Source organism: Dipodomys merriami, unplaced genomic scaffold (genome assembly GCF_024711535.1).
Source record: "Dipodomys merriami isolate MVZ:Mamm:240054 unplaced genomic scaffold, mDipMer1.0.p SCAF_10, whole genome shotgun sequence".
NCBI classification, from domain to species: domain Eukaryota; kingdom Metazoa; phylum Chordata; class Mammalia; order Rodentia; family Heteromyidae; genus Dipodomys; species Dipodomys merriami.
In genome coordinates this window covers 29,830,982-29,858,924 of record NW_027202271.1, presented here as the reverse complement: position 1 = coordinate 29,858,924, position 27,943 = coordinate 29,830,982, and the positions used below count along the sequence as shown (strand labels likewise).

General features: G+C 41.5%; 1 protein-coding gene across 3 annotated transcripts in view; it reads right to left on the bottom strand.

Moving 5' to 3' along the window:
• Frs2 (fibroblast growth factor receptor substrate 2) overlaps nt 1-27,403 on the bottom strand; it is an 88,759-nt gene extending 61,356 nt beyond the window's left edge. For 2 of the 3 annotated variants that reach the window (XM_069988445.1, XM_069988443.1), the window contains exon 1: nt 27,227-27,403. The gene's annotated coding sequence lies outside the window, so the exon portion shown is untranslated. Of the gene's footprint in view, nt 1-26,231; nt 26,250-27,226 lie in introns of those variants that run through there. The other variant, XM_069988448.1, reaches the window with a different exon arrangement.
• Nucleotides 27,404-27,943: the final 540 nt, after the last annotated feature.

Genomic DNA, 27,943 nt, shown 5'->3' with positions numbered 1-27,943 from the left:
CACTCAGACTAATGTCAAAAAAGAAAAAAAAATCATTAAAGAAAGTATACCTAAGAAAGGAGATAAAGATGCTACAGAATATTTGGAGTTTCTATCTCAACATTTACAAAGAAAAAGGGAAAAAAATGTCATTAACTGGTCATTTTTATTCTACCTTTAATATATTAAAATACTATTATTCTTCAGTAATGCCTGAAGTACTTGATACACTTAAGAGTAGTTAACCATGATATTAATTATAAAAAGATAAAAGCTATTAATAATAACAGCTACTAATACAACACAAACGAGGGCGGGGGGAAGGGAGGGGGAGAAAGAGGATTGGGAGAAAGAGGAAGAAGAGGAGGAGGAACAAGGGAAGGATGAAGGAAGAAGTAGTTAAGAAGTTGTTCTTGAAAGGACCTCTATCAAGTTATAGGAAGCTCACTCTCCAATTACTCCACAAGTCACTCCCTGATGACTTACAGAGGCTGACCACTTGGACCTGGTAAAGTCTCCTAAGTAGACTACTTAATATGTTACCACCCTTCTGGTCTGACCAAATAAGCAGGATGCTTAATAAGAGCCAGCTGCTTGTTCCCAAACCAGTTTATGCCAACTGTACTTGTTATTATAATTATGTAATTTAAGATTATGTAAACTGATTAATTATAACTGGAAAGAGGTTGTTTCTGTGAAAAGTTCAAAAAGACTTAAAAGCTAATTATTTTCTTAAGTTATTTTGGAATTTAAGTGTATAAAAAAAAACAGCTTTGAAAGAATAGGAGGAAAAATGTAAAACTACAGAGGAGCAGAGGGCCATGGGGGGCATTTGCAGTCCCAGCTACTTAGAAGGCTGGGGCAACAGGACTGTGTAAGCCTAGGAGTTCAAAGCTAGCCTGGGCAACATACCAAGACCTCATTTCAAACAAAAATGGGAGGATTTTGTATATTAGGACATTTAATAGAGAATGCTATGTACATGCAGTTCATGCTACAAAGACAATCCAGAACTCTACTCAAAGGGCCCATCCACAAGAAAAATTAAAAAACAAAATTTTTTTTTAAAAACCTTGATCTTATATTGACGGAAATACATCATATTAAAATTAAAACTTTTGTTTTTTGTTTTTGGTCGATCATGGGGCTTGAACTCTGGGCCTGGGAACTGTCCCTCAGCTCTTCAGCTCAAGGCGAGTGCTCTACCACTTGAGCCACAGCACCACTTCAGGTTTTCTAGTGGTTTAATGGAGATAAGAGTCTTATTGGCTTTCCTGCCCCGGCTTGCCTTTGAACGGCGATCCTCAGATCTCAGCCTCCTGAGTAGCTAGGATTACAAGCGTGAGCCACTGGCACCAGGAAGTTTATTTATTTATTTTTGTCCGTCATCATGGGGCCTGAACTCTGGGCCTGGGCACTATCCCTCAAGCTCTTCAGCTCAAGGCTATAATGCTCTACACCACTAGAACCACAGCGCCACTTCCGGCTTTGTTTTGTTTTTTTACTTATGTGGAGCTGAGGAATCAAACCAGGGCCTCATGCATGAGAGGCAAGCACTCTCCCACTGAGCCAACTTCCCAGCCCAGATTAAAACTTTTAAATTTAGGTTCTGGGACACAAGCCTGAAATCCCAGGTAGTCTGGAGACTGGGGCAAAAGGATATGGGCAACTTGGGAAGCACAGCAAAATTCTGTCTCAAAAAAAAAAAGGAATTAGGGGCTGGGAAGGTGGCTCAATGGTAGAGCAATTGCCTTGCATGCCTGAGGCCCTGGGTTTGATTCCTCAGCACCACATAAGCAAAAAGAAAAAAGCCAGAAGTGGCGCTGTGGCTCAAGTGGTAGAGCGCTAGCCTTGAGCTGAAGAGCTGAGGCCCAGAGTTCAGGCCCCATGACCAAACCCAAAAAAAAATAAAGATAAAATGCAGAGTAATGAAACATAATTTCTAGCACTTAGTAAATATTAAATTTTGTTTTATGACTGGGGGTGAAGTTCAGTAGTCGAGTGCTTGCCTCACATGAATAAGACCTTAGGGTTGATCCCCAGCACCATGAAAGAAAAAGAGAAGAAGAGAAGAAGGAAGGAAGGAAGGAAGGAAGGAAGGAAGGAAGGAAGGAAGGAAGGAAGGAAGGAAGGAAGGAAGGAAGGAAGGAAGGAAAGGAGGGAAGGAGGGAGGGAGGGAGGGAGGGAGGCAAGCAGGCAGACAGGCAGGCAGGCAGGCAGGCAGGCAGGCAGACAATAAGAGAGAGAGAGAGAGGAGGAAGGGGAAGGGAAGAGGAGGGGAGGAAGGGGGAAAGGAGAAGAAGTAGCAGATGGCAGGTTGGTGCCCAACCTCTAGCTTGTTAATTTCAGGGTCTAGGCCTGTTATCCTTGAGCTTCTTTTGCACAGTGCTAGTGCTCTACCAATAGACCCAAAATTCCACTTGCAGCTTTTTTTGAGCTTTTTTGAGTTTATTAGAGGTATGAATCTCACAGACTTTCCTGCCCAGGCTGCTTTCAAGCACTCCTTCCTCAGATTCAGCCTCCTAAGAAGCTAGGATTACAGGCGTGAGCCACTGGTGCCCAACAAAATACTTCTTTTAAAGGTTTTTGTAGCTTGCTGTTATTTGATGGTCTGCTACTCTAAGAATATAGTATTGCTGTCTGCCAAAACAGAAAAGGGTACAAAATTTTCATGATTTCTGACATTTTTGTGCAAAAATATGCAAACATATTTCATATATTAACCATATAATTTCTGTGATATCCACTTTTTAAAAATGAAGTCTAATAATACTCCTGAAAACCCCAAATGACTCAAGTCTCCCTGGGTTAAGCTAAACTATAACACTGAGACATCAGCATATACACTGATGTACTCCATGTCAGCATGAACAGGCCCTTGAAAACAGAGAACACAGAAAAAAGTGAATGAGGTCCTGGTCTAGTAGCAATGGAAAGTACAGCAGCTCTCTGAAGAGGGAAAAGATGAGAAAAGAACAAGAATCCAGAATGAGGAGATAATAGCTAAGACTAAAGAAAGGCAGGGTGGAAACGGATAATCACTTTGTAAGTAACAAACTTCTAAAGAGAAGGATCTAATGATCAACCTTTAGCTCAGAACTGTTGAGCAGTGACATAGATATTAAAATGATTTTCCAAATCACTTAAAAGCAAGAACACATTTTTTTCAAAGTTCATGTGAATATAACATTATAATCAATTTTACTTTTCATGGAAAAACCATTACATAAAAAAATGCTATCTAGGGGCTGGGAAGGTGGCTCAGTGGTAGAGTGCTTGCCTTACATGCATGAGGCCCTGGGTTCGATTCCTCAGCACCACATAAGCAAAAAGAAAAAATCCAGAAGTGGCGCTGTGGCTCAAGTGGTAGAGCGCTAGCCTTGAGCTGAAGAGCTGAGAGACAGCGCCCAGGCCCAGAGTTCAGGCCCCACGACCAGACCACCCAAAAAAAAAAAAAAAAAATACTATCTAAAATTAAATAATGAAGTGCCTTCTTCACCTATTAAGTTAGGAAGACAAAAATAATACTAATATGCAATATAACAAGAATACAATGAATCACCACCAGCCATACCTTTCTTTTGAGAAGCAATTTAACCAAATGTTAAAAAGATTAAAATGCTTTCATATTTGGTTGACAGAAATCAGGCCTAGCAATCTGCTTTTAAAACATTAAGAAATCTATATGCTCAAAGGCATTTTCTGCAACACTTCCTACAATAGCAAAATTTAAACATAAGGAATGTGACACAAAATATTTAAATAGGAAGTACGGCTCAGTAGTAAGCTCTTCACTATCATGTGCCATCCCAAAATATTACACACAAATAAATTTACATAATATAGTTTCCAAAAAACAATACAACAACATAGCATACTCCATCTCAAATTAACCAGGAAAAAAAGCCATACTGGAGGTGTGGCTCAATTAGTAGAGCAACAACTATGAGAGGAAAAGGCAAGCAACGGGGAAAGAGCACAAAAGCAGGGGGCCTCGCCGGACACTGCTGGCTCACGCCTGTAATCCTAGCTACTAAAGAGGCTGAGATCTGAGGATCATGGTTCAAAGTCAGCCCAGGCAAGGAAAGTCCGTGAGACTCTTATCTCCAATTAACCAACACAAAACTGGAAGTGGCACTGTGGCTCAAGTGGTAGAGTGCTAGCCTTGAGCTGAAGAGCTGAGGGACAGCACCCAAGCCCAGAGTTCCAGCCCCACGACCAACCAAAAAAAAAAAAAGCAGGGGGCCTCAAGTTCAAGTTCCAATATATACCTCACTCCTGCAGCGGATAGGGAGCATTTCTTTAATAAAATCTCAAAAAGTTACAGGCACAGCTGGCTCAAGTCTGTAATCCTAGCTACTCAGGAGGCTAATATTTGAAGACCTGGATTCCAAGCCAGCCCAGGCAGGAAAGTCAGTGAGACTCTTATCTCCAATTAATCAAAAAAAAAAGCCAGAAGTGGTACTCAGGTGGTAGAGTGCTAGCCTTCAGGGACAGCGCCAAGGCCCAGAGTACAAGCCCCAGGACACACACATACACACACACACACAGTCTCTCTCTGTCTCTCTGTCTGTCTGTCTTAGTCTCTCTCACACATATACTCTCTCTCTCTAGTCTCTCTAAATCTCTCTCTCTCTCTCTCTCTCTCACACACACACACACACACACACACACACACACACACACACACAAGGTTGTATACTGCCTGATTTGATTCATTTAACATTCTCAAAATGACAACACTAGTAGTTGGTGGGGGGAGGAGTATTAGGGAGAGCTTGTGATGGAACCATTCTGAACCTCATCGGTGATATTACTTATGCAGAAGTAATATTACACAGAACTATATACACATGCAAACACAAAGAAATGAAGAAATGTGGGTTTTGAAAATGTTCCAAGTCCATATACAGTGTACAGTCTAGTTAACAGTAATAATACAGAGGCCAATTTCCTTGTTTTCATAGCTAACAGTCAGACACCAAAGGGAAAACCAAATGGAGGGCACATGAAACTTTCTTGTTTTTACTACTTCTTGGGCATTATCAAAATAAGAGGCTAAAAAGAATTAATGCTAACATGTATACTATTCAACTTTTTTTTTCTTTTTTTTGTCAGTCATGGAGCTTGAACTCTGTGCCTGGGTGCTGTCCCTGAGCTCTTCAGCTCAAGGCAAGCCTTCTACCACAGCGCTACTTCTGGTTTTCTGTTGGTTAATTGGAGATAAGAGTCTCACGGACTTTTCTGCTGGGGCTAATTTGAACTACGATCCTCAGATCTCAGCCTCCTGATTAGCTAGGATTACAGGCATGAGCCGCAAGCACTCGGCTCAACTTTTTGTAAAGGAGTGGGAGATAAGGGAATATAACATGAGCCAAGTTAGTATGTAGATTTTCAAGTATTACTAAGAAGAAGAAAGTATTCACAGTTCTTCTTAACAAGCAAGTAGTAATCTTTCAACTGAACATAATATATAAAAAAAGGTTTAATAAAATGTTTCCATTTAAATAAGAGTATCAAGTTTTAGAACATGTTTAAATGTATAGTTACAAACCTCAAAACTTTCTTCTCTGACAGAAAATAGTTTCAACAGATAGATTTTCTCATATATATTCACCTTAAATATTTTAATATGTTATCACCTCTGGATTACATTCTGTGACATCAATTACATGTTTTAACTTATTTAAGCTCATTGCCTAGCACACATGATACCTACTAGCTTCCTAAGTACTACTTACAGAATTTATCAGTCAGTGGATGAATTCATGGTCCAAATACCCCATTATAAGGAAAAAGGGGAGAATTTTAGTAGGACCTGGGTTCTACCAATTCACTAGGTCTAAGATTTCATTAATCAGCACTATACCCTACTATCCTTATAAAAGTTGACAGGAGGGCTGGGAAGGTGGCTAGTGGTAGAGTGCTTGCCTTGCATGCATGAGGCCCTGGGTTCAATTCCTCTGCACCACATAAATAGAAAATGCTGGAAGTGGCACTGTGACTCAAAAGGTAAGAGTGCTAGCCTTGAGCAAAACAAGCTCAGGGACAGTGCTTAGGCCTTGAGTTCAATCTCCATGACCTGCTAAATAAATAACAAAATATAAAAATGTTTTGCAAACTAAAAGGCATGATAAAAATTAAATATATAATAATAATAATAATAATAACCCTTACCTATACATAGCTAAGAATTTCTCTCTTTTGGTGCCAGTCCAGAAGCTTGAACCCAGGGGACTAGCTGCTGTCCCTGAGCTTTTGTGCTCAAGGCTAACACTCTACCACTTGAGCTACAGTTCCACTTCTGGCTATTGATTGGTTTTTTGGAGTGGTTAATTGAAGTCTCCTGGATTTTCCTGCCTGGGCTAGCTTTGAACCAGGATCCTCAGATCTCAGCCCCCTGAGTTGCTAAGATTGCAAGGCATGAGCCACCAGCATGCAACTATTATTAGTTTTCATTAGAAAATAATAAAAAAGAGTATCTATACACAATGGAATATTATGCAGCCATTAGAAAGGACAAAATAATGGCATTTGCAGGGAACTGGATAGAGCTAGAAGAAATCATGTTGAGCAAGGTAAGCCAAGAGCAAAGAGACAAATGGCACATGGTCTCCCTGATAAGTGGATGTTAAATCCAAAATGTAAGGTGATATGACAAAATTAACAAGACTTAAGGAACAAAGGACTTCTACTCATCTGGTCGAATCACTACTAAATAACCTCATGCTGCTGATCACATATATGGTATATATGTGCATACCAGAGGGAAACCAGAAGGACGACACAGACTAGAGGGAATCAGGGAAAAACATACAACAGCAGGACCCATCAGCTGCACTGGACATTGACCAAAATGAACTAAACAACTCAATGGCAGTGATGGAAGGGAGGGAACAAGTGGGAAAGAGGGAACAGCTGATGCTATGAAAAACAAAAGAAATGTACATATCACCCAATGTGGAAGAAATAACTGTATTGCAAAGCTCATAGACCATGATGGACAATTTGCCCCATGAAAGTTAGAATGTGTTTGTGACTTTAACTAAGCATCACTATCCCACAATACTGTGAAATTTGGGAAATTATGTAACCACTTAATCACAATAAAGAATTTGAAATAAAAATAAAAATAAATTAAATTAAAATGATTTCCAGGATATGTTTCTTACCCAAGAAAAGAATAAGGTGGCCAATTATTTTTTTAGGTAACTATTTTTTTTAATAGTTACAATTTGTTTTCATAAGAAGAATGAATGTTGGGCTGGGAAGGTGGCTCAGTGGTAGAGCGCTTGCCTTGCATGCCTGAGGCCCTGGGTTCAATTCCTCAGCACCACATAAGCAAAAAGAAAAAAGCTGGAAGTGGCGCTGTGGCTCAAGTGGTAGAGCGCGAGCCTTGAGCTGAAGAGCTGAGGGACAGCGCCCAGGTCCAGGCCCAGAGTTCAGGCCCCACGATCGAACCAAAAAAAAAAAAAAGAAAAAGAATGAATGTCTACTAACAATGGAGAAAGAACAGTCTCACAATAAACGATACTTCCTTTTTAAGGTGAGTTAAAAACACCTCTCCTGCTCATGTAATTGTAACCCCTCTGTATGGTATTTTCACAATAAAAAAAAAAACTTATTAATAAAAAAAAAAAGAGCCAGGTTCTGGTGGCTCACATCTGTAAACCTAGCTACTCAGGAGGCTGAGATCTGAGGATCATGGTTCAAAGACAGCCCAGGCAAGAAAGACTGTGAAACTCCTATCTCCAATAAACCACCAGAAAACCGGAAGTGGCACTGTAGCTCAAGTGGTACAGTGCTAGCCTTGAGCTGAAGAGCTGAGGGAAAGCGCTCAGGCCCTGAGTTCAAGCTCCACTACCAACAAAAAAAAAGGGGGGGAGGGCTGGGAATGTGGCTTAGTAGTAGAGTGCTTGCCTAGCAAGCATGAAGCCCTGGGTTCAGTTCCTCAGTACCACATAAACAGAAAAAGTTTTAAGTGGTGCCGTAGCTCAAGTAGAGTGCTAGCCTTGAGCAAAAGAAGCTCAACAGAAGGGAGAGGATGGGAAGGGATGGAAGGGGAAACAAAGGAGGAGGCTACAATGCTTGATGAGAAATGTACTCATTATCTTGTCCATGTAATTGTAACCCCTCTGTTCAGTATTTTCACAATAAAATAAATAAATAAATAATAAGTGTGCCAAAAAAAAAAAAAAAAGAAGAAGCTCAAGGGACAGGGCCCAAGCCCTGAGTTCAGACCCCAGTACTGGGGAAAACAAAGCAAGAAAGCAAGAAAGCGAGCGAGAGAGAGAGAGAAAGAGAAAGAGTGAGAGAGAGCGCGAGAAAGAATGAGAAAGTGAGAGAGCGTGAAGAGGAGGGAGGGAGGAAAAAGAAGGAAGAAAATAACTGAACACTGGGATAACTCCCTGTAGATCATCTATTAGTTTCAAGAAGGAAAGAGTAACTTACAGAGTTGATGAGCTAGACAATTATTTTGAATAAAAGGGGGCACCACTAAAAAGAGACAAAAAGACATCATGTGTCTCTGGATATAATATCCTGACAAGAAAGCATCACTTTTGTAGAATTCTAACTAAAGATAATAACTTAAATCAATCACTTGGCAAATCAAACTAAATTTTAAAACTTTCTATAAAATAACTGACTTTTATTCTTAGGATAACCAGCACAGGATGTATGTAACTCAGTAGATCATTTGCCTAGCAGGTCCAAAGTTTGATCTTCAGTACAACAAACAATAAATAAAAGACCATCTAAGAATTTTTTTCTAAATTAAAGGAGACTAAAAGGCATGATCAAATTGACAAAAGTGAAATACAGAGACAGTATAAGATAAAAGTACTACACCAATGTTAAATTTCTGGGCTCTATTAGTATTACAATTACCTAAGTGTATTCTTAATCTTTCATGTGTGTGTACCAGTCCATGGCCTGAACTCAAGGCCTGGACACTATCCCTGAGTTTTTGGCTCAAAACTAGCGTTCTACCACTTGAGTCACAGCTCCACTTTCACCTTTGTGGAAGTTCAATGGAGATAAGTGTCTCACAGACTTTCTGTGTGGGCTGATTTCAAAAGGCAATCCTAGTATCTCAGCTTTCTGAGAAGATAGGATTACAGGCATGAGCCACCAGCTCCAGGCTGAGTATCTTTATTCTTAAGAAATACACGGTTAGAAGCCGGGCGCCGGTGGCTCACGCCTGTAATCCTAGCTACTCAGGAGGCTGAGATCTGAGGATCGCGGTTCAAAGCCAGCCCGGGCAGGAGAGACCATGAGACTCCTATCTCCAATAAACCACCAGAAAACCGGAAGTGGCGCTGTAGCTCAAGTGGTAGAGCGCTCGCCTTGAGCTGAAGAGCTGAGGGACAGCACCCAGGCCCAGAGTTCAAGCCCCACAACCGCCAAAAAAAAAAAAAAAACAAGAAATACACGGTTAGATACCGAAAGATAAAAAGGCATGCAACCTATTCTTTAGTGGTTTTCAAAAACAAAATAATGTGTTTATTAAATAAGAAAAATATGGCAATAGGCTGGGAAGGTGGCTCAGTGGTAGAGCACTTGCCTTACATGCATGAGGCCCTGGGTTCGATTCCCCAGCACCACATAAGCAAAAAGAAAGAAAGCCAGAAATGGCGCTGTGGCTCAAGTGTAGAGCGCTAGCCTTGAGCTGAAGAGCTGAGGGACAGCACCCAGACCCAGAGTTCAGCCCCCACCACCAATAACAAAAAAAAAATAATAATTTAAAGTACTACTAAAAAATCACTCTATAAAATATAAAGTTCAGGAAAATCCACAGTCAAAAATTATAAGACAGGGGCTGGGAAGTTGGCTCAGTGGTAGAGTGCTTGCCCCACATGCATGAGGCCCTGGGTTCAGTTCCTCAGCACCACATAAACAGAAAAGGCCGGAAGTGGTGCTGTGGCTCAAGTGGTAGAGCACTAGCCTTGAGCTGAAGAACAGAAGGACAGGGCCCAGGCCAGAGTTCAGGCCCCACAACCAGAGTTCAGGCCCCACAACCAAAAAAAAAAAAAAAAAAAATTACAAGACAGACAAGCACTACGGTATAAACCTGTACGTAATCCCAGCATTATGATGGCTGAGGCAGGAGGGTGAAAGTTCTAAGCTAGTCTGGGCTATAGGAGACCTTTGGAACAAAACAAAACAAAGTTAAACTAAATTAAAAAAAATTACAAGACAAAGGGCTAGGGGATAGTTCATTAGTAGAATATTTGTTTTACATGTTCCACACTCAAAATTATTTCCTCAGCACAAGAGAGAAAAAAAGAAGCACCAGTAAAAACAGCAGAAGCATACCTACAATCGCTTTAGATATCAGAATAGTCAGACACTAAGTATAGAACAAACATATTTAAGCTACGTGGGGGCTGAGAGTGAGAGGATCCACGTTTCTGGATAGCCTAGCAGAAAAAAAAATAGTTCCCAAGACTCCATCTCAAAGTCAGAAAGCTGATTGGGGTGACAAATGACTGTCATCCCAGCTAAACTACAAGCATAAAATAAGCAGTTCACAGGGCTGGGAAGGTAGCTCAGTGCTTACCTGGCATGCATGAGGCCCTGGGTTCAATTCCTCAGCACCACATAAGCAGAAAAAGCCGGAAGTGGCACTGTGACTCAAGTGTCAGAGCACTCGCCTTGAGCTGAAGAGCTGAGGGACAGCGCCCAGGCCCAGAGTTCAGGCCCCACGACCAACAAAAAAAGACAAAACAAAACAAAATAAGCAGATCACAGACAAAGTACAGGTCCATGAAAAGAACAACACCTTATATCTCAAAATAAGCAGTGCAAGGCAGAGCTAGAGGGGTGATCAACAGTACTAAGGCTGCCTAGCAAGCCCAAGGCACAGAATTCAAACTCCAGTACAGCCAAAAAGACAATATAGAATATTTAATACATTTAAAAGTAATCTTGGGATGAGTCTTAGTTGTACAAAACTACAATCCCAGCTACTTAGAAGGCCAAAATGAAGAGTTTGAGGCTAGCGGGGCACCAATGACCCACACCTGTAATTCTACATACGCAAGAGGCTAAAGTCTGAGGATCTCAGTTCAAAGCAAGCTGGGGCAGGCAAGTCCATCAGACTCTTACCTCTGAAAGCCTAACTCCTCCTCCCTCAAAAAATAAAATAAAGCCAGAAGTCAAGCTCTAGTTCAAGTGGTAGAGCACTAGCTCTGAGAGCTCAGAGATAGTACCCAGGTCCTGAGTTCAAGGCCCAAGACCAGCACAAAAAAAGAGAGAGAAAAAAAAGTTGTTTGAGGTCAGCTTAGACAATGTAGCAAACCCCTCCTCACATTTAAAAGTAAATAATAATAACAATAATAATAACAACAACCACTATCTAGATGCAAAAAGCCAGAAGTGGAGATTCAGCTCAAGCAGCAGAGTGCCAGCCTTGAATGAATAGCCAAGCAAGAGCTTGAAGCCCTAAATTTAAAAGCCCTAGTATCAGCACCAAAATAATACCAATTAATTATTAACTATGAACTTAATACCTACTAAAAAATGAACAAGCATGTAGAGCAGGCCCATATTCATAGGCAACATAGTTTATTTGCACATATGAAAACAAAACATAAAATCTGCTGAAGTTATTGTGAGGAATATAAGTGGGAAGGAGAAGAGTAATTAAATTATTTGGGATACATTGTATGTACATAAGGAAATGTCACAATGAATTCTTCCTTGTACAACTTAAGTACACTAATAAAAGAAAAAAAAAGAATAAAGGCATAAAAGTAATCTTGAAAATACTGACCACGAGTAGGTCACAGGATAAAGCAAGGATGAGAGCTGTAGCTCAGTGGCAGAGACATACTTAGTCCTGGGTTTAATACCCAACAACAAGAACAACAAGAGAAAGAAAAGACAAGCTGTACACCAGTGACTCATACCTATAACCCTGAGATCTGAGGATCATGGTTAAAAGCCAACCTGGGCAGGAAAGTCTGTGAGACTCTTATTTCCAATTAATCACTAGAAAACGGAAGTAGAGCTGTGACTCAAAGTGGTAGCGCCTGGAACAAAAAAAAATCTTAGCAACAGTGTCCTGAGTTCAAGCCCCACAACAAAGGCAGTTTTAAGAAAAATACTGAGTAAGCTAGGCAGTGGTTCACATCTGAAATCCAAGCTACTCAAAAAGCAGAAATCTAAGGATTACGGTTTGACACCAGCCTGGGCAACAAATTCGTAAGAATTTGATTTCCAATTAACCACCAAAAACCTAGAACTGGAGGTGTGGTTCAACTGGTTCAGTGCCAGCCTTTAGTGAAAAAAGCCAAGCATGAGTGGAGGGTCAAGCTTTCCTGACCCAAGAAAAAAGTAACTGAATGAAACATTTAAAAACAGAAAAATATAATATATATTATATATTTAAATAATATGGTATGGATCTAGTTATGTGAAATAGACACAGAAGAACAAATGCCGTGTAATTTCACCTATCTGAATATGAATGAAATCTACAGAAACAAAAAGTAAAGTGAGGTGGATGACCAGGCCTATAACCTACATTTGGGAGGCTAAGACTGGAAGATTACAAAGTTCCAAGCTAGCCTGGGCCACACAGAGAGACCTTGTCTCAAAAATAAACAAAGTAAAACAATAGTGGTTGCCTAGGGCTGGGAAGAAAGAAAGATGAAGAATGATTGCCTCATGGATACAGATTTTAGTTTGTGTTGCTAAAAGAAAGTTCTGGAGATGACTAGTGGTGATTATTGCACAACTGTACAAGATGAGAATGTATATAAGGCCACCGAACTCTACACGTATAAATGGCAAATTTTGTGTACACTTTATATGCTTTATAACATTAGTATTTTTAGAAATGTGAGCCAGGCATGACTATACACACCTATAATTCCAGATGCCAGGAAAGCAAAAGCAGAAAGACCCAAAGTTTGAAAGCCAGCCAAGAGTTAGGAAGATTTTATCTCAAAAGCAAAATAAAAACAAATGGGCTGTAGACATAGCTTAAAGGGTAGAGCACTTACCTACTATGTTAGGAGTCCTAGATTCAATCCATAGTACTACACGTGCGCACACACACACGTGCACACACACACACACACATACACACATACACACACATACACAAATAAATAAAATAAACAAGGCCAGGGTTCCTGTGATCCAATGAGGCTATGGGTAGGGGGAAGAAGGAAGGTAACACAGGAAAAATAAGTTTAAAAAAAAAAATCAATTTAAAAAAAATGTCAGTTAGCCAGGTGCTGGTGGCACACACCTGTAATCCTAGCTACTCAGGAAGCTGATATCTGCGGATCGTGGTTCAAAGCCAGCCCAAGTAGGAAAGTCCGTGAGGCTTCTAACTCTCCTATTAGCCACCAGAAAACCAGAAGTGGCACTGTGGCTCAAATGGTAGAGCACTCACCTTGAGCTGAAGAGCTCAGGGACAGCACTCAGGCCCAGAGTTCAAGCCCCACGACCAACAACAACAACAACAACAACAACAAAAAGGCAGTAGAAAAAAGGTAAGGGGGCTGGGAAGGTGGCTCAGTGGTAAAGCGCTTGCCTTGCATGCATGAGGCCCTGGGTTCAATTCCTCAGCACCACATAAGCAAAAAGAAAAAAGCTGGATGTGGCGCTGTGGCTCAAGTGGTAGAGTGCTAGTCTTGAGCTGAAGAGCTAGGGACAGCGCCCAGGCCCAGAGTACAGGCCCCACGACCGGACCCCCCCCCCCCAAAAAAAAAAATTAAAAAAAAAAAAAAGAAAAAAGGTAAGATAGGGGATTGGGAAGGTGGCTAAGTGGTAGAGTGCTTGCCTTGCATGCATGAGGCCCTGGGTTCTATTATTCCTCAGTACCACATAAGTAGAAAAAGGCAGAAGTGTTGCTGTGGCTCAAGTAATAGAGTACTAACTAGCCTTGAGCTGAAGAACTGAGGGACAGCGCCCAGGCCCAGAGTTCAGGTCCCATGACCGGCAAAAAAAAAGATAAGATAGGACTAGCTAATGAAAAGAGACCCATTATTTAGAATATTATTTTAAAAGTAAAATAAATAAATAAAGTGAAATAATTTTTAAATTTTAAAAATGACAGGTTAAGAGACACATAAGACAATGTATGAAGATCTAAAAATTCCAAGCAAAGCACAGCGGTGCCTGCCTGTACTCCCAGGACTCTACAAGGCAACAGCAGAAGGACCTAAAGTCCTAGGCCAACCTGGGCTACATAAGGAGTTTAAAGCCAACTTAAACTACACAGCAAGATGTTGTTTCAAAAAACTAAGAACTGAAGTTGTAGTTTGGAGGCAGAACACTTGCCCCTGAGGTTCTATCCTCAGCTCTGGAAAAAACAAACAAAAAAAAAACTCAACTATCCATACATTTTAAAAAGCAAACCAAAACAAACTACCTATAAAGAAATATCAATTACACAGGTTTTAGACATCTCAACAGCAATAAAAACCAGAAGATAATGAAATAAGATCTACAATGATCAAAGAAAAGCTAATCCAGAATACACATCAGAAAAAACCATCTCCATCAAGTGGCAGTGGTTCACACCTATAATCATAGCTACTCCAGAGGCTGAGACCTAAAGGATCACACCTCAAGCTAGCTAGGTCAGGCAGAAAAGCCCAAGAGACTTCATCAGCAAAAATCCAGGCTAGCTGGGAACAAGTGGCTCAGGCCTGTCATCCTAGCTACTCAGGTGGCTGACATCTGAGAATCACAGTTCAAAGCCAAGCCCAGGCAGAAAGTCCACTGACTTTCTGGAGATTATCTCCAATTAACAATCAGAAAATAGGAAGTGGAGCTGTGGATCAAATGATATACTAGCCTTGAGGAGAAAAGCTCAAAGACAGCAGCCCAGGCCCAGAGTTCAACTCAAGGACACACACACACACACACACACACACACACACACACACACACACACACACACACACACACACACACACACACACACACACACACACACACACACACACACACACACACACACACACACACACACACACACACACACACACACACACACACACACACACACACACACACACACACCAGGCCCAGAGTTCAACTCAAGGACCAACACATTCTCTCTCTCTCTCTCTCTCTCTCTCTCTCTCTCTGTATGGCTCAGGAGGTAGAGAGACAGCTGTGTGCTAGGAAGCCAGACGAATAAAAACTTTTCCAGAGCTAGGCATGCCTATAATCCAGCACTTGGCAAGCTGAGGCAAGAAGATGGTATAGACTAACATAGTAAGAGCTCGTTTGGGGGAGTCTATTGGAAAATTTTCCAATAGACCCTCACTAGAAAAAAGTCTAATGAGGTATTTCAGTGGCTGGCAATTACAAGCTCTGGGGTTGGTCCCCATCACTACCCCCTTCCCCACACACACACATACATACACACAAAAATAAAGCTATAATGATAATTTTCAAGCAGAGAAATTATCTGAGCTGGGGTTAGTGGCACAGCCTGTAATTCCAGTACTTGGGAGGCTGAAGCAGGAGGATCTCAAGGATCTCAAGTTCCAGGCCATGTCTCAGAATTTTTTTTAAAAACTTAAAAAATTGTGGTGGGTCATACCTGTTGGAGGCTAATGGAGAAGAAAGATCTTGGTTCCAGGTCTGGCCAGAAGACGTTATAAGGTTAAAAAGACTCCATCTTACCCAATGAACTAGTGGTATCAGCCTGTGATCCCAGCTACAAAGGAGGCACAGGCAGGAGTATCTTGTCCCCAAGTTGTCCCTAGTCAAAAGTTCAAGACCCTATCTGAAAAATTTAAGGCAAAAAAGGACTGGGAATATGACTTTAGCAAGTTTGAGGCTCTCCCAGATTTTAATTTCCAGTACACAAAAAAGGAAAAAAGAGTAAAGAAGAAAACAGTCCTAGATAGGGGGCTACAATGCAAAGAGAATGACGAACAAAAACATTTGTAAATATATAGGTAAATCAAAGAGACATCATTTAAAACAACTTGTTGAGAAAAGATGAGAACTAAAATAAAAGAAAACTATGTCAAGTTTGACTTTCAAACTTAAGAAAAGGAAATGAGATAAAATTTTTTTTTTTTTTTTTTTTTTTGGGTCCGGTTGTGGGGACTGAACTCTGGGCCTGGGCGCTGTCCCTTAGCTCTTCAGCTCAAGGCTAGCACTCTACCACTTGAGCCACAGCACCACTTCCGGCTTTTTTCTTTTTGCTTATGTGGTGCTGAGGAATCGAACCCAGGGCCTCAGGCATGCAAGGCAAGCACTCTACCACTGAGCCACCTTCCCAGCCCCATAAGATAAAATTTTAAAAGTAAAGGCTTGTAATTCCAGTGCTCAGGAGGTTGAAGCAGGAATAGAGACTGTTCCAAACCAGCTGGGGCTCCATAATCAAGAACCTGTCTCAAAAGAAAAAAACAAAAAATTCATGTAAATCCAAAAAGAAAATGAGAGCATGTGGAGATATAATAGTAAAAACCTCGGGCTGGGAAGGTGGCTCAGTGATAGAGCACTTGCCTTGCATGTCTGAGGCCCTGGGTTCGATTCCTCAGCACCACATAAGCAGGGAAAAAAAGGCCAGAAGTGGTGCTGTGGCTCAAGTGGTAGAGTACTCGCCTTGAGCTGAAGAGCTGAGGGACAGCGCCCAGGCCCAGAGTTCAGGCCCCACGACCGGACCCAAAAAAATAAATAAATAAAATAAAAAACAAAAACCTCCTTAGTGGTAGAGTGCTTGCCTAGCATGAATGAAGCCCTGGGTTCGATTGCTCAAGTCGTAGAATGCTAGTCTTGAGCACAAAAAGGGTTAGGGACAGTGCCTGGGCCCTGAGTTCAAGCCCCAGGACTGGTAAAAATAGATAGACAGACAGACAGACAGACAGGTAAGAGAAGAAAGCTAAAAGCAGGGAGTGATTACTCCTAAACCAAATGGCAGTTACTTAAGGAGCATATCGGAGAAGGGCTTAAGTGGCCAGGGGAACAAAGGGGTCTGGCAGGGGTATAGCTTTTAAAGGACTGGCAATAGTTCACTTTGTAATTCTTTAAATTATGTATTAAGCATATGCTTTTGTAAAAGTAATGAAAGTAAATTTTTTTAATCAATATAGAAGAAATTAAGAAAATGAAAAGACTACAGATCACTCATCTCAAATCTAAAAACAGGGAAGGTAGCTCAGTGGTAGAATGCTTTCCTTGCATGCATGAGGCCCTGGGTTCGATTCCTCAGCACCACAGAAGCAGAAAAAGCTGGAAGTGGCACTATGGCTCAAGTGGTAGAGTGCTAGCCTTGACCTGAAGAGTTGAAGGACAGTGCGCGCACACACACACACACACACACACACACACACACACACACACACACACACACACACACACACACACACACACACACACACACACACACACACACACACACACACACACACACACACACACACACACACACACCTAAAAACACTTCATAGGACTTGGATTTAAAATTCAAATAAAATGTTATTGCATTCAAGAAATGCTTAATGAGCTCCTAATCTGCTTAAACCTGAGCTGACAGGTGGCTTGAAGATTTCTTTTTTCTTGGTCGGAGTACTGTCCCTGAGCTTTTTCTGGGCCGGGGTGCTGTCCCTGAGCTTTTCAGCTCAAGGTGTGTGCTCTACCACTTGAGCCACAGCGTCACTTCCAGTTTTCTGATGGTTAATTGGAGATAAGAGTCTCATGGACCTTCCTGCCTTGGCTGGCTCTGAACGGTAATCCACAGATCTCAGCCTCCTGAGTAGCTAGAATTAAAGGTGTGAGCCACCAGCAGCTGGGCTGGCTTGAAGATTTCTAATCTCTTGCTCCCATTATCTTCCTAACTCTATTCAACAGTGCATTGTCTAGTGCAGTAGTAGCCTCTGGTCAGTTGTGGCTATTAATGTTTAAATTATTTAAAATGAAATAAAATTAAAAATTATGTTGTAACTCTAGACATTATAAGTGCTCAGTAGCCACATACGAACTAACATTGAATAGGACAGTTAGACACAGAACATTTCCATCATTATAATAAACTACCAGACAATGCTTTTGTATTATAAATAGAAATAGCAAAAAAAAATTAAACATATGAGAACATTTTAAAAATTGATTAGATCCCCTTTTAAAGTCACTTTGTTTCTACCACCAAAAGATCTTTTTTCTATGACCAGACACAAGATTTTGTTTTTTTAAGGCCAAAAATAAATCATTGCAATAGTATTAAACTGCAATATGTCATGTCATGCACAAGATGAAATACCACTCCTTCTTGGGACATCAATTTTAGTCGACAATACTTTAAAATACTGTTTGCAGCCAGGTGTCAGTGGCTCACACCTGGAATACAAGCTACTGAGGAGGCTGAGATCTGGAGGGTCACAGTTCAAGAAACAGCCTGTAGAAAAAAATTCACTGGGGCTGGGAAGGTGGCTCGGTGGTAGAGTGCTTGCCTTGCATCCATGAGGCCCTGGGTTCGATTCCTCAGCACCACATAAGCAGAAAAAGCTGGAAATGGGGCTGACGCTTAAGTGGTAGAGCGCTAGCCTTGAGCTGAAGAGCTGAGGGACAGTGCCCAGGGCCAGAGTTCAGGCCCCACGACCAAAAAAAAGAAAAAAGAAAAAAAAAAAAAAAGAAAGAAAAAAAATTCACTGGACTCTATCTTCAAAATAAAGAGCAAAAAAACAAGACTGGTGGTGTGCCTCATACACTAGAGCATGAGTCTGTCAAGCACAAGTCCCTCCTCAAGTTCAACCACAACAGATCATATTATTTTAAAAAAATAGCAGAATGCAAAAGTCCTTTAAATTTATAAAAGCTTTTCAACTTATGGTAAGCATATTTGGGGTATACCTCTAATTTCTGAGAGTACTCAGACAACTCATTTCTGCCACTTTAGTACTTGGTAGAAAAAAATTAAGCATTGTGAAAATAAATTAAGTTGTTGTGATTTTTATTATTTATCAGAAACAAACATATACAACAAAAGCTAGTATCTGGGACTGGGAATGTGGCTCAGTGGTAGAGTGCTTGCCTTGCATGCATGAGGCCCTGGGTTCAATTCCTCAGCACCACATAAGCAGAAAAAAAAAAAAAAGGCCGGAAGTGGCGCTGTGGCTCAAGTGGCAGAGTGCTAGCTTTGAGCTGACGAGCTGAGGGACAGTGCCCTGGCCCAGAGTTCAGGCCTCAAGACCGGACCCAAAAAAAATTTAAAAAAAAACAAACTAGTATCTTTTTTTTTTTTTTTGGTGCCCATCCTGGACTTGAACTCAGGGTCTGACTACTGTCCCTGACCTGTTCACTTAAGACTAGCACTCTACCACTTGAGCCACAGCTCCACTTTCAGCTTTTTTGGAGATTTTTTTAGGTCGACTGGAGATAAGAGTCTCATGGACTTTCTTGCCTGGACTGGCTTCAAACTGTGATCCTGGTATCTCAGCCTTTTTAAGTAGCTATGATTACAGGCATAAGCTACCAGCACCCAGCTAGTATTACACCAACACCCAGCAATAAATCTCTAGAGAGCCCAAGCTATTTCAACTTAACCTGAACATTTAGTTTAGGTATTCTAATACATATCTAAATGTTACTATAGCACTCCCAATTTTTTAAATTACCTGACCACAAAGCAAATGGTAAGACTTAGTTCATTCGTAGGCTAGGTTTGCATTTTAAATTCCCATAGCTCCTTCCCCAGTCTAAGTGAACCAGAGCATCAATAAGTTTCTCATCTAGACAAGTGATGCAATTTCAATAAGCGCTTATGTTAATAATTGGTTTATATCCTCAGGAGGACTTCTGAGGCTCCACTTACATAACACAGTGCTGCACTACTCTTTCTCTAGAAAGCATTCTGAATACTGATATTTGTACAAGATCTACTTGCTATATAAAATTTAAAAAGTTTCTCACTCTAGTTTCTTTCCTGCATAAAAGGAAAAGAAAGCCAATTCCTGCTACGAGCCAAAGGCAAGTTCATTATCTTGTTAGCTAATCAACAAAGTAAAGATTTAAAGCAGCACTCCAAGACAGCCCCCATAGGTCACCATCTCTCCTGGGACTCCAGTTGAGAAATACAGCCTTAAAACAAATAATCTGGAGTAACTTTCATGAACTCATCTGAAAGTCTAAACTGCTCCTTGATATATGCTATAAGTATTAATTGTGCAAGGTCAAAATTAAACTTAGTGATAACCATTCATCTCCTATAGAACCAAAGGGCAGAATGACACCAAAACTAATTTGAATATGCATAATTAATTACATAAATATTCTCAAGTCCCTCAAATACTATTAAGACTAAGATTTTCAGATTTGACAGAACCACTATCTTTAAACGGGAGGAAAAAAGCAGCATACCACCACAGGATTGCCAACATTTATTCTGCCAAGAACATTGGGGAAAAACATAAGTCACATTCACTGTAACCACTATTTCAAAAAACAACTAATATGTTCCCACCAAATATGATTTTAAAAATTTAGATGAAAGACTATCTTTCAAGTTCAATAGATTCAGCTTTAAAGAAAGCTAAGTATATTATCATTTCACTCAAATAAAAACTTTGCCAAATAATCATACTAGTCCACAGGCTAGCAACCACTAGTATAAGTGGTCAGCTCCCACTTAGAAAAGGAAAACAATAATAGAGCATGCTCATAGCAAATATTAACCTCTCCTCAGTCATGAGGAAATGAAGACTTGGGGAGGTTTAGCTCAAGATCACAGATTTAGTTCAAGGTCACAGATCAAGATTTTTAATACAATTCATTGTGGATACCTTGGGGGTCACCTTGCCCAACAGGCTTCAGGGAGCAAATGGCTCTACCCCATAATGAACAGTTCCTTTCTACAAATGCTGGGAAACGTGTTCAGCCTTGAGTTTCCACCTGCATGTTCACTCCTATTACTTCTCAGAGTATTGTCGCCACCAGCTGAAGAGGTACATCATGTAGGAAAAAGTCCTAGATCACTCAACCTGAATGTTAATCCTATGTGTTTAACAGAATTTCTGCTTTTGTCTTATAGTGTACTCATAAACAAACATTTAAAAAAACAACAACAACAAACTAGGAACTTTAACACAGTTATATGGAGTTCCAAACACTAGACTAACTTTCCTCTAAATTCTTTCAGTGGTATAAAGATCTACCCTCATCCAGTCACTTTTGTGACCAATGACAACTGAAGAATTTCCAAGACAGCTGGTGAGAGGCTCCCTGGCCATCATTCAGACTAAAGCTAAATGGAACTCCTGACCTTTGCCTCATTAATACCAGGCTCACTGAAACTAAGCCAACCAGCCCAGACAAAGCACACACAAAAACCCCTTGCCTCCAACACTGATGCAGGACTCTTTGGACATTCCCAAGTGCCCATATTATAGTGAAAAACAAATTCCTGAAAAACAAAAAGAATGTATTAACTCTCAAGATGGAAATAAACATTTCCATGGTAACTTGGTCTAAAAATAATAAATTTGTCTTTAAAAAGTTACTTTAAGCCTCATTCTGCAAGCTATTACAATCATTTGCATTAATACAAAATTTCTCATATTTTAAAATCTATTTTAAAATCTTATTTTAAAATCTTTTTTTAAATATTTAAAAGTTTTAAAATATTTATTTTAAAATCTCTTATTTTAAAACCACATGAAATTGTATAAATTTATAGTTCTTAAATGTTCCCAAAGAAAACGTAATTGTCATGTATATATAATTGTATTATTATATGATAGACAAAAGTTTCTTATTCTATCCCTCAAGGACAATGAGAACATTAGCAATAAAATTATTCATGCTAATAGGGAAAAAAAAAGTACAAATATTGGGCTAGGGATATTGCTCAATGGTAGAGCACTGATCTAGCATTCTTGAAGCCCAAGTCTGCTCCCCAACACGATTTTCTATAACAGGCAATATTACAGCCACTATAAGAAGCACAGTATTATCTTTGAATATTAAGATGTACTTATTATTAAAAATAAATTCAAAGTCTTATGCAAAAATCAATGGAATACTATAACAGAGATGTACTTTCAAATCCTCATGTACCATTTGCCAAACAAATGTCCAAGAAAACAACCAAATGAGGCTTTAAAATAACCAATTCTGACACTCTTCACAGAGTCTAAAAGAGGTTGTCCTCTTTCAACAGGGGTAACCATAGCATACTACTCTTGTTAACAGAGGCATCAAAAATAAATAAAAATTATTTCCCAGTTGGATTTTTACTGATCATTCTATGTATTCCATCTGAATCCTCAGCACTAGCAAGCGATTTACAAAATGTAAAATTCTTTACCTACTACGTAGATTTACATAGTGTCTTTTCTATTTTAAACAGATGCCATGGAAAACACAGGGTTCATTAGCTTTAGTTATTGCTTTCTTTCCCATCTACAATCTCCCTTGGTACTTTTAATTCATTACACATCTAGTTGAGTATCTATTTTTATATTCCCTACATTCATATTTAATAGATGTCTAGCTCTAACCTCTCTCCTGAACGCAAAACTTACATTTCCAAAAGCTTCTGGACATTTCCAGTGTTTCTAAGTATTTAAAAGGGCATGGTGGCACATGCCTACCTGAGTGAGGCTAGCCTATCTTTAAAAAAAAAAAAAAAAAAAAAGGCCATCCAAAAATCAATCTTATTATGCAACTCCTTCCTTCTATTTCTACTAACAGTATCAACACTGCCCACACATAGTATTGGTAACCTTTCATTTCTATCTCCCCAAACCTTCCCTATTGATCCCTTCCTCTACTAACCTACCAGTATTTATAGGAAAGTCAGCTACTCCCAACAAATCATCCTGCACACTACACTATTAGACCTTAGTCACTTCTTGTTACCTTCCAAATGTCAACTTCTAAATACAGCATTTAGAAATACATGCTGTATTCCATGATACAGTCCAAATCTACATTTCAAACCTCATCTCTAATGCTCAAAAATGAACTGGATAAGCCAGGCACCGGTGGCTCATGCCTGTAATCCTAGCTACTCAAGAGGCTGAGACCTGAGGATCATGGTTCAAAACCAGCCTGGGCAGGAAAGTCAGTGAGACTCTAATCTCCAATAAACCACCGGAAAACCAGAAGTGGTCCTGTGGCTCAAGTGGGAGAGTGCTTGCCTTGAGCTGAAGAGCTGAGGGACAGCATCCAGGCTGAGTTCAAGCCCTATGACCAACCAAAAGAAAAAAAGAATGAACTGGTTATTCCAGGTAATTTGGTCCACTAACTTGTATCTGAGTACACAAAGAGCTTTTCCACCTCCACACTTTTGTTAATTATCATTTTCTTCATTTGAAAGGTCTTCTTCATCCACCTAGACCTGTTTTAGAAAAAGTCTTACCCTCTGTAACACTGAATTTAGGTTTTCAAACCAGATAGATCTGAAGTCAAATTAGGGCTGTAGCCACAAAGCCAGAAGAAGTTATTTAACATATATGAGACTCAATGTCTTTACTATTTAGAAAGAGGCTTATCCTTGATGCTGGTGACTTATACCTGTATTCTAACTACTCAAGAGGCAAAGGACTGGAGGATCATGGCTCAAAGTCAGCCCAGACAAACAGTTCCAAGAGACTTCACCAATTAAAAAAAAAGCAAAAAAAAAAAAAAAAACAAGAAAACCAGACTGGAGATATGGCTCAAGTGGTATAGGAACAGCCATGATGAACAAAAAAGCTGAGCAGAGTACAAAGCAATGAGTTCAAGCCCTGATACCAGCTTACAGGTTGTTTTGCGTACAGAAACCAAGTAGTATAGAACCTAGTAAGTACCTAGTAAATAAGATTAGCATCTTAAATAAACAAATCAGAACTATAATTATAAGTATGACTTTATCTCTATTTCCTATAATCATCCTTTTCCCTTTTGTACAACCTAAAGGGACCTCTGTGGTTAAGTATTTGCATTTATCTCCTTTTTGTTTTGGGGGTATTTGAGACAGGGTCTAGATTTGAAGCCCAAGTTGGCTTCCAATAAGCAGAGTCCTGCATCTCCCTCCTCTGTATACACCACATATTTTGTTATGCAGCAATTTTTTTGTGCAGATATCTTACATTCCCTACCAGTTTCAAATTCCTAAAAACCAAAGACTTAATCTTTGTGTCCTCTAATACCTAGCACACTGCTTTCATGGAGCACTTAACACTTATCTCCAATGTTAATTCCCAATCTGGAGGAGGGGGGTTCATTATTACTATACAGTACAATTCAATTCCTCATGATTTCAGACACACCTTAGAAAATTAGTCAAAACATGAATCTTGGCAAAGCACAGTGATTCATGCCTGTAACCCTAGCTGCATGGAAGGCTGAGATCTGGAGGACAGCAGTTCAAAACCTCAAGTTGGTAGAAAAGTCCACAAATCTTCCTCTTCAAATTAACCAGCAAAAATCTGAGTTAGGATGTGGCTCAAGTTGCAGAGCCCCAGTCAAACAAGCAAGGTAAGCAAGTGTCAGGCCCTGAGTTTAAACCCCATAATAGGGGGGAAAAATAATTATTATATATATACATTAATCTTAGTTATTATAGCTATGTTATTTGTTCTATACAATTTCATAACATAACTTGATGCATAGCAAGCATTCAATATTGTTGAACTGACTTGAGTAATAAAATCTATAATGCATGAAAGTATCTTGATTTCCCTAATTTCCTTTTTCTACTTTCCTAATAACTGTTAATATTTCCCTTCAAAACACTTTATCCTATCTAGAGTGCAGATCCATAACCAAATCTGACTCCTTTTCTAGATTTTCTCATTTCCAATATCCCAACTTGCAAATGTCTAATAATCAATAGTTTTTATCTAAATTAAAAGTGTGCAACAATGGGGCTGGGAATGTGGCCTAACACACATGAAGTGCTGGGTTTGATTCCTCAGAATCGAACAGAAAGGGCTGGGAAGGTAGCTCAGCAGTAGAGTGCATGCCTTGCAAGCATGAGGCCCTGGGTTGGATTCCTCAGCACCACATAAACAGAAAAAGCCAGAAGTGGCGCTGTGGCTCCAGTGGTAGAGCACTAACCTTGAGCTGAAGAGCTGAGGGACAGTGGCCAGACCCAGAGTTCAGGCCCCATGACCGGCAAAAAAAAAAAAAAGAATCGAACAGAAAAAGAAAGAAGTAGAGCTGTGGTTCAAGTGATAGAGGGCTAGTTAGCCTTGAGCAAAAGAAGTTCAGGAACAGTGCTCAGGCTCTGAGTTCAAGCCCCAGGACTGCAAAAAATAAATAAATTAAATTAAAAAAAAAAGAAGTGTACAACAAAAGCAGCAACAACAACAAAAATGTACAAAAAAAATCTTCCAGCCGGGCACCGATGGCTCACGCCTGTAATCCTAGCTACTCAGGAGGCTGAGATCTGAGGATCAGAAAGAGTCCGAGAAACTCTTATCTCCAATAAACCACCAAATACCCGGAAGTGGGGCTGTAGCTCAAGTGGTAGAGTGTTGGCCTTGAGCTGAAGAGCTGAGGGACAGCGCTCAGGCCTAGAGTTCAAGCCCCATGACCGACCAAAAAAATCTTCCCTCCACAAGCCTTTCTTTCCTGTGGCTTAAGGTCAACAGCCCCCGGGGCTGGGAAGGTGGCTCAGCAGTAGAGTGCTTGCCTTGCATGCATGAGGCCCTGGGTTTGATTCCTCAGCACCACATAAGCAGAAAAAACTGAAAGTGGTGCTGTGGATCAAGTGGTAGAGCGCTAGCCTTGAGCTGAAGAACTGAGAGACAGTGCCCAGGCCCAGAGTTCAGGCCCCACAACCGACCAAAAAAACAAAGAAAAAATTAACAGCCCTGAAATAAACTTTCCTTGGTATAGGTGCTCACTGAACTTGTCACTTTCGTCTAATTAATGGCATTAACTTTCCTTCCAGTGATGGGCAGAGAAAGAATGAGATGAGACACCCCCCCCCCAAAAAAAAAAAACCTACACTATAAATCCTAATATAAGCGTAAGTACAGATAGTGTTCATGGCTTCATGATCTGTATATATTCAACAGTGCCAAGAGATTGGTCATCTGCTCAGTCATAATCTGCAGTAAATGCACCCTCTTCTGATCATAATTCAAAAAAAAAAAAAGGTCACCATTAAATGCAAAGAAAAATCTGTATTTTCAGCAAACCTTTCATCACAGTTTTATGACCTAAAATCTATCCACTGAAAGTAACTCCCTACATCATTTTCTCCTCTAGGAAATTCTCCGGTTTATCCTAGGTAAACACCTCATGACACAAACTTAAACAAATAAAACACCTCTGCCCACCTGTGGAAACCTCTGCACTGCAGCAACAGCTGTAATCATGTACGGAACCGCTCGGGAGAAACTGAGAACCATTTTTCTTTACCAGTTTGGGAAAGTGACAGTTCCAAATATGAAAGTAAACAAACTTCGCAGGGGGAGGGGAGGGGCAAATAATCCTCCTCCGACACTTGGCCACGGATGTGTGCGGTAACCCCTGTGTGAACTCATCACACAGCTGTGACTTGGGACGGACGGCCACAGGAATGAGGGGCGCGGATGACAGAATCGCTGCTGCTGCCTTTTTCTTTTCACGTCAGCAAGAAAACAGGTGAACGTGTATTCAAGTACGCTGGGGTGCTTCTTGTTTTGTTTTTTGAGTGACTTTTTCAGCGGCGGCTCCGGCAAGCTTTCGAGGGAGGGGAAACCACGGGAGGAGACACGCAGGTACTGCCCGGGCGACCTGCGCGCCCGGACCGGGTGCCCCGCGCAGTCCACACGGAGCCAGCCGTCCCGTGAGAGCGGGTCTTGGCGGAAAGCCTCGCCACAGATCCCCGGCATCCACCTAGGCAGCGCCCCACCCCGGGACCGAGGAGACGACACCCCCGGGACCCAGACTAATTACTGAGCCCGGGACAGACCCCGAGGCGGCGAAGAGCCGGGCACCGCGGCTCACCCCGCGCCGGGCCTCCAGGCTCCAGGCTCCGGATTCAACGGGAAAGCGGCGCGGCGCCCCGGGGGAGCGGGGAATGCGGGGGTCGCCCGGACCGAGGCCCAGCCCAGGCTCCGCCGCGCCCGCAGCCGCGGCACCCCCGCCCCGCCCCGCCCACCCCGCGGCCCCGCAGCCCGCTCCCCCTCGCCCCGCGGGGTCCGCGCAGACCGCCTCCCCCGTCCCCGGACCCCGACAGCCGAGGCCGGAGCTGGGCGCCCGGAGCCCGGGGTGGGCAGCGGGGGCCCGAGAGCACCACAGCCCCGCCGCGGGCCCGCGGTCGCCCGGATCCCTTTACCGGGTTACTCACCGTCGGCCCGGACGCTGGGAGAGCGCGGGGCGCGGCTCGGCGGACGAGGACCTCCACACTCTGACCCGGACTGGAGATGCCTAGTCCGAGCCGATGGAGCCTCAGCGACTGTGCCTACCAGGCCTCTCTCCGGCCCGAACCCTGGAAAAGCACTTCCGGGGGAGCGGGGGAGGGAAGGATTTTGGCACCGGAACTGCTCGCGGGCTGGAGCTGCCAGGGCCTCCCGGGCGGGGCGGGGCGGGGAGTGGAGGGGCGGGGCCTGTTGGTGGGGCGTGGCCTCCTGGAAGGGGCGGGGCGCCTGGAGCCGGGAGCCCCACAAATCTGTCTTTGGGCGTCTCACGAACTGTGTTTGTCCCGCGGTCGATCGACTCCCCCTGCCTGCGGGTTGCACCCCTTATTTTAACTAGAGTTGTTCCCCTCCAGCCACCTGTTTTCATAAACAATAGAACCGGGCTCAGAGAACTTAGTTGCAAAAGCCCCGAGCATTCATTCGTCTGTTACCTCCAATCTGTCTTTGTAATAATGATAGTTAAAGTGTACTGAATGCTTACTAGGCGGCAGGCACCACATTAAGCGCTTCGGGTGCCTTACTAGTTTATGCAAACTCTTTGAGGTTAGTGCTATTCTCTATATCTTGTAGAGAAAAAAAATTAGTCAAAGATAACCAAAAACGTTTACTCTTGATTTTACTTTTAACTCTTGAGGCAGAATAACTTG